This window comes from Notothenia coriiceps, unplaced genomic scaffold (genome assembly GCF_000735185.1).
Source record: "Notothenia coriiceps isolate Sejong01 unplaced genomic scaffold, NC01 NC01_scaffold00032102, whole genome shotgun sequence".
Lineage (NCBI taxonomy): Eukaryota > Metazoa > Chordata > Actinopteri > Perciformes > Nototheniidae > Notothenia > Notothenia coriiceps.
Genome location: NW_011364803.1, coordinates 32,373 through 40,018, shown reverse-complemented (window position 1 = coordinate 40,018; position 7,646 = coordinate 32,373). Strand labels below are relative to the sequence as shown.

The following is a 7,646-nucleotide window of genomic DNA, read 5'->3' as shown; positions in this document are numbered from 1 at the left end:
TGTCGAGAGAAAGGCAAAATCTCAGGATTTTCGAAAATAACAATTTAAATATTTTTGCTACACCTTCTTCCATTCAATTTCCTAGTGTGCCGACTGGTTTTACGTTTGCCGCGTGCCAAATATGCTGGGCACGCGTTTTTTTGCCAGGTTGCCGAACCCGGCGCTTGCTTATTGCAAAGATATAAAAATTAAATCTGAGCAATACTCTGGCATTACATTATGTCTTGTATAACTGTGCACCTTCGTTAAAATTTATTTCAGCATTATTTACATACGTTGTTTTTCTTATATCTTCACTTATTATTTAAAATTTCTACAATGTTTAACAAATCAATGTCCCCCGGAGATCAAATTAGTATTATTCTGATTTTCTTCAGAGTGGGGAAACATTGGGTGGCCAAGTCAAATCCTCTGGAAAACCCAGTTCCACATTTTTGTTTCCCATCCATCTGCGATGCATAGCCACATTGTGAAACACTCTGTGTGAACACTGCTTCTTAAACAAATGAAATATGTCAATTATATTTATTTTTCTAGCACGCACCTCCAGCATCCCAACTGTTTTTTTGCCGGTGACAGGCTTAATGTCATTTAGCTGTGATAAACTAATAAATGTTAGCCAGGCTTAAAAACGTTGACGGCGGAGGGCCGAGGTAGCTGAAAACGTGCGCCGCTGTAGGTGAGCCTATTGTAAAGCTAAAACCCACCACTACAAAAAACTCAACCCTTAAAGTATCCAGGAAATGAAAACGCGTTATAGAGAACTGTGCTTCAACCAGCTGGAAGGTAAAATAAAAAAAAATTATTATTTTTTGTGTTTAAAAGAAAAAACTCCCTTGATTTTAAGAATCTTTTTACTGTTGTCCGTTGTTTCAGTAAAAATTAATGGAAAGTGAAGGTGGATTGTTGGTAAAAACTTGCCTACTCACTTGCCGTCGAAGCGCGACGTAGACGTTGTGTGGTACGAGTGGAATGCTGTTCTTGGCTTGGGGTTGTATTGTTGTTTACTTTAATAAAAAAAAAAAAAGATTTGATTACTATTACAAAAAGCATGTTAAATAAAAGTTGTTTTCAACCCATCATGCATATTTCATTCATTATATATTTTTTTAAGACCATGACTAATATTGGGCCTAAAACAATACCCTTATGATCAAATAGGGAAATTATTAATTGTCGTTTCTTAAAATAACGTTAAACTAAAGGAACCAAAATTCTATTTTGTACAGCTTGAAGCTCTGGCCTTCCTTAAAAAAAAATAAAATTTAAATTAAAATGCACCAGTTGTTATTTACACAACAATTGCACTTGTTTTTGCGGAAACACAATTTGGGTAATATAATGCCACCTTATAATTTCTGACAAAAAGCTAAATCTATTATGAAACAACAAATAAAATAAAAACAAAGCCTCCCCGTGATTCTGACTACAAAAGCTATTAAAGTAGAATTTTTTAAAACGTTTTCATGAATAAAAAGCTCCACTTGCAGGCCGTCAGGACGTTGGAAAGAAATTGTTGCTGTGTGCACCACGGAACCAAAAGGAAAGCCTTCATTTAACTTGTACTAATTGGCGTTGGTATTGGGGTGGTGCGCCCGACACGCTAAATGTAACAAAAGTTCTGTGGAGCTCCACCACGCCAATGCTAGCCCCCCGTGTTTAAGGCTCGGTACGGCGAGTGCCGGTCGGGTGCATCACGAATTTTTTCTGGGTGAAGAATTTTTTTCAGGTTTGGAATCTGCGGGTTAGGCAATTCGCCGCGATGCTCAAAGTAAGTCTTGACGTAATATACGTTGGTTAGGCGAAGGTGTATAGAAGCTATTTGGGAATCCCGGGAAAGTTAAATTGTGGCTAAGCGTCCGCCTCTTGCGTCTGGAAAAAAACCGACAAACAGGCATTGGACGATGAAACTTCAAAACAGTAGGGCCGAGCCTTTGAGGTGAGGGATTGTTGGAAACTACCCAACAGCAAACTAGTGGATTGATGAATTAGAGTTTATTATTATATTTGAATGATTATTATTTATTGTAGAGTAGTTTTTTGCATGTAAATTATATTTTTAATCTAAATTTGAGGCTTGTAATGCAGACAATGGACGTATTCACTGAAAACATACTGAGAACGAACATATACATGCAGAATTTACCATTTTAAGCCTCACGTTATAAAAAACAAAAACTAAACTGTGTGTCGATATTAATAACGTATTGAACCGGGACTCTATATTTGCAAGAGTACTTTGGTTTAGAAAAAAAAATCTGTATCACTGCCTGCGTTTGGGGGGGGGGTTTCATCTCGCAACAATTTCGCTTGGGGCCCAAGTGCAGGGAACGGCCCTTGCTCCATCCACTTGGCTGGTTTGGCTATTTCAAGAATATTTGCAATCCATAAAGTCAGCAGCATTTTAGGATACCTAACAACAGCCAGCCGCATACAGAAATGAACATGTAAGAAAAGCCGCAAACACAATTTCAAGGATCGTAGTAAAACATTGCGTGCACGTCCGTGCCAGCCAACCTCCTTTATGGTGATGGAACTCGTCATAATGTTTCTCAGTCCCTGAAATAACTTGAAAAGCAAATAGCGCAGAGGGCACTTATATACTGTATACAATAAAACAACGTAGTGACCAATCGTGCATATTTCTTAATTCAAGGTGCCAAGTATGTTTGTTCGAGCTAACAAGAACAAAAGCTTAAATATCCTGTATGCCCTCAGCCTTTTACCTGTTTGGAAGCCCGCAGGCCTGTTTTTCACGGTCTCAGGCTCAAGAATGACTATTCCCAGCAGGACTGACTATATCTTCCGCGCCCTTCTAAAGGGGTACATTGAATAATCTTTCCTTTCTCAAAGCCCCAAGTTGAGTAAACTGCTGAGTTGGATGCTGTTAGAAGAGTCAGAATCAATAAAGAATTTTTTTTTATTCTAAGTAGTAACTTCAGATTGAACATAGTAACAAAATATAAATTGTCGTGTCCAACCAAAAAAAAAAATACTTATATTGAAAACCACCCTTGAATGATGGGATAGTAGCCCAAAAGTTTTAGGAATCCAAACTATAACATATAATAAGTACCCTGTATCAAGATTGATGCAAAACAAGTGACATTTTACCTTTTTAGAGAGATTTAGCAAAAAAATAAACCACCTCTGGGGTCATTTGGGTGGATTTGGGTGGATTTGCCGTTTCTCTGAAACACATTGGTCGATTTTGGTGATTGACATCTCTTTTGAACCGTTAGAGCCAATATAATCGAAGGGGAGGTTCCTAAATCCACCTACACATTCCATTGAGGAGTGAGAGTGATGCGCACGCAGCTTGCCCAAACCGAAAGCTATGTTACGCTCTGAAAACTGAAGACTAGGCTTATTGCCATAAATATGATGATGAATCAGTAATCATTTCAAAGTGACACAGACACATTGGATTAACCTATGGATTAACCTATAGCAGCGTTTTTATCATTTTAATGCCATTGAACACAACTTTTGATCAGAAAAACAGCAAAGGTAAGACTATTTGCCGTTTTGGCTCAGTAAAGCTAGGTTGTGTGTTGTCTGTGTTTGCTTCCCCTGCCGCTGATCGCACAGTGATGATACTAATGCCTATAGAATCTGTGGAATCTCAGTTTTAATATGATATCTTGTTTGTGCAGATCCGATTAGTAATAAAGTATTTATACCGTGAGTTCTGTGCTCGCTCAGGGCTCATTTAGACGCTTCTTGTGAGACTTGTGTTTTGTTTCGGTAAAAATGGTTCGTATCGTCAGTTAGCTGAGTTTCTTCCCGTTAAGTGGGTAGGACACATTAATAGGTTGTTAAATGTTAAGAAGGGTACGAATTTCACGGCATGGCTGTCGTTGCCCCTCGGTCTGGCCGTGAGGCCCCGAAAATAATTGTATGTCCATACGGCCACCATGGCCTTTGTGCCCCTTACACTGTTAAAATCTCCAAGTTGCTTTAAAAGCGTTAGAGCAATGGTCTGGTCTCTGAACTGCATTATGCTGTGTTCATACCGGACGCTCTAATCGCTGGAGTTTCACCGCGGCTGTCAGCTGTGTTTACTCCTGTCATTCAAGGGGCGCTGGAGAGGGGGCTGGGCTTATCTCCATTTAAATCAGGGGTGGGGAACCTTTTTCCTCTCAAGGCCAAGGGCCATTTACATTTTTACAATATCCTCCGAGGGCCGTATACAAGATATTGACCTCTGCTTAAAAATACTTAAATCACAGATTCATTTGGCCTTTCTTTCATGCTGTGCAAAGAAAAAGCAACCTCTTAATCCAGATATCTTACCATGACTCGCGCATGCATGCACGTGCACGGTTGTGGCATGACCACCAAAACAGAACGATATGGACACAAGATGTGTGCAAAAGTATTAGGCGAATAGTGAAGTATATTGACGAAGTACTAAAGTACATCTGCAAGCAGGTGGTCCCGCTCAATATGGAGAAAAAGCTGAATTTGTTCAATACAAAATGAGACCGTGTGCCGCATCATGCACACACATGTAGGTGTCGACCTGTATTTACTTGTGCAGTTTGGTCTTGCGACTTCGCTGCAGGCGAAATGACACTAAATTTTGGCGCAATAGGAGTCTTTTATTTACAGACATATCATGCAGGCACGTGAGAGCGTCGTGGACCGCGTACCTTACGTCCTCGGGCGTCGTGTGCACGCAGTGTTTGAGTGTTAAATATATATATATCAATGTTGCGGAATTAGACTTGAGGAGTTTTATATAATTAATGCTCAATTTCTTGCATCCGATACCGAATACCTATGCCATTTGCTGTAACACGGTCGAACGTGTTGTAAATTATTGGTACCACCTCGAGGGATCAGGTGAGCCGTCGTGTCATTAGACGTGAATACGAGCGGTGGTCTTCCGACTGATGGACAACTTTGCAAAGAGGTAGATGATATTACGCAGGTGCATGCCATTAGGACAGTTTTACTCTGTTGTTTCGTTTTTAGAGGGATTAATAACTGCGGTTTGTCACCACGTAGCAAGGCTCATCCGAAGCTAGGGCGAAGGTTCAATACGTATTCACGGTATACGGATCGACCGGCTTGGATCGTGCTCATATTAAACGTACGATTACGTCAAAACGGACACAAATGGAAAATTGTGGTCGTTTGTTGTGATATCATGGATGAGTGCCGTGTAATAACATTCTTTTACGCTTGTCCTCAAAAATTATCAATAAATTATTTATGCAGTTAATTTGGGTCATTCGTTGTGATGTGCTTTATACTATCGTATGTCAATGCGTCGGATGCGAGCTCAATACAAGCCGGTAGGCTTGCCAGCCACGACGATATAAATGGCAAATGATAAATTGTAATCCGATATGGTCATTGTAATGAGTGTTAAAATGGAAAAATTGTCTTAATATTGGACAGTTACTCACCGTTCTCGGTTTTTGTTACAAGAAAAGTCCTCACGAGGTTTAGTTCTAACGGATGTTGATCACTAACAAACTAACGACCATCAACAGAATTCAGTAATATTACTCTATCCGTATTCAGTTATATTACTCTATCGATTCGTAATATCTCTATCGATTCAGTAATATTCTCTATCAATTCAGTTATTTACTCTTCGTTCAGTAATATTACCTCTTCAGTAATATTACTCTATGTACAAAAAGGACACCGCGTTTGTCCGAGTATAGTATGTCCTGGATACGGAGGAATAATGGCATATTTTTACTTTATGAGAGATACACTTATTAATCACAAATCATACAAGAGGTAGATGAATGAAGGAGGGTAAGTGTTTAGCTTTAGTTTAGTTCTAAGATAATTATCATTGTTATATAAGTTAAAGTCTCGTCTTCTTTGTCGGAGAGACGGTGATTTAGTAAGTCGTACGTGTCACTCGAGTATGGTAAGTTGACATACGTTGTTCATTATGAAACTTTACGGTTTTCAGACAAACCACACACAAAAAAGAAACATACACACATGTCAGAGAAATTATTACAAAAGTTGAGCTGGCAGTTTAAGCGCACTGCGCAGGCGCGCCATCGGTGTCGTCACTCCTAGAGTCGGACAGCAGTGACTTCAACTTAGTCTTTTGGTTTGCAGTCGGGCAATCGACAATCGTGTGTCTCGGTGTCGGAGGAGTATAGACAAGTCCTTTGACCTGTTTTCAATTTGTACTTGTTTGTGTATGCAGACACAGTACGCGCTTTATGTCAGCGACGAAATAAATCACCAGACATACGGCAACACACCTCACACCCTGCCTCGTCAATGTTGCAATCACTCGGCAAGCTAAAGGCTAGAGGTAAGTCCTTTTGTGCGTAAAATTTTCCACAAAAGTGGACGGCAGAACAGACGTCTGAAAGGTTTGTACTTAAGTACCAAAAATGATGGCCATAGTCATAAAACAATGAAGCCGCGTAGAAAACTCTGCACATAATGTTAAATTTAGTCCGATTTATACAATTAAACAACATCATCGAAAAGAGCGGTGTATAAATTTAGTCCCCTCCCCTTGGAGGCCGGGGACCGGGAGCTACATTAAATATTTGTGTGGCGTTTTTCTGCTCACGGACAAAGGGATCGGTTCGGTCCCGGAACTTGTGTTGTACTCCGGATTGCACGAGTAGTGGTACCAGTAGTGCACCATATACAGAGCATGTACCAGAGCAGACCTGTCCCCACGTCAAGACTTGCCTCTCGTGGTCTTGAGCAGTGAAGCCGTGAAGGTCTTAAACGTCTGGGTATTCCTCGGCATGGTGTACGACATCAAAAACGCAACGCACAGAAATCAACTTTCGGGGAATGTTTCATCATTTCATCGGACTTATTATTATTATTATTATTATCGACTTTATTAATAAGTATCAATTTTTGATGATAAAAACGTTTATATATACTTCCCGATTCGTCAAATAAAGTGTAATGTAGAGTTTAGACCTTATACCCGTAGTCTAACGGGCACATCCCCTTGAATGTTTTCGTGTAAATTAAGTTCAAACATGGAACAAAATCAGTTTTCTTATATGAATTTTTATCAAAGTCCGACCACCACCGGCCAGTACAACCTAAAGAAGTTAAAAACCTCCGTAAAACCTGTAAAAACTCGAAGTATATGTCATCTAAACCTAAGTCTGGGGAATTATGTATATTACAACATTATCGTAATTTATTTGTGTTTACGGAAGCCCCAAGACTTAAAACACTTTAATTGGGACAGATACTCGGTCCACGCTAGACAGTAGACTGTATGACTAATATGTCAGATTATTGAAAAACAACAATAATCGTAGACCAGTAATGAGCAATCGATACGATTGCTTATAATTCTTCGAAAAAGATGTTGGTCAACCTCCATTTTCCGTGTAGAAATATACTAGTAATATAAATATTTTTTTATTCTCCTTATTTCATTTGTCATATTTTATGATATACTGTCATTTTTTCACACAATAATATTTTTTCTTATGTTCAAACTTTCCCCCTTACTAAACATTTATAGGTATTTCTTTTTATTTAGACAAATGTCAGACACAAGTATACCCACAAAGCTCTCTACATAGGTAATCTAGAGAATTACAATGAGAGTTTCACGTGATCTAACTACGAAATTTGAGTTATAATTTTTATAATATTTAGTACAGGGGTATCTA

At 39.1% G+C, this 7,646-nt stretch overlaps 1 long non-coding RNA gene across 1 annotated transcript in view; it reads left to right on the top strand.

Annotated features, from left to right (window-relative positions):
• The window catches only part of LOC104960636 (uncharacterized), a 21,194-nt gene that overhangs the window by 5,445 nt on the left and 8,103 nt on the right, over positions 1-7,646 (top strand). The window contains exon 2 of the long non-coding RNA XR_800007.1: positions 1,841-1,847. This is a non-coding gene — a long non-coding RNA (uncharacterized lncRNA). The remainder of the gene's footprint in view (positions 1-1,840; positions 1,848-7,646) is intronic.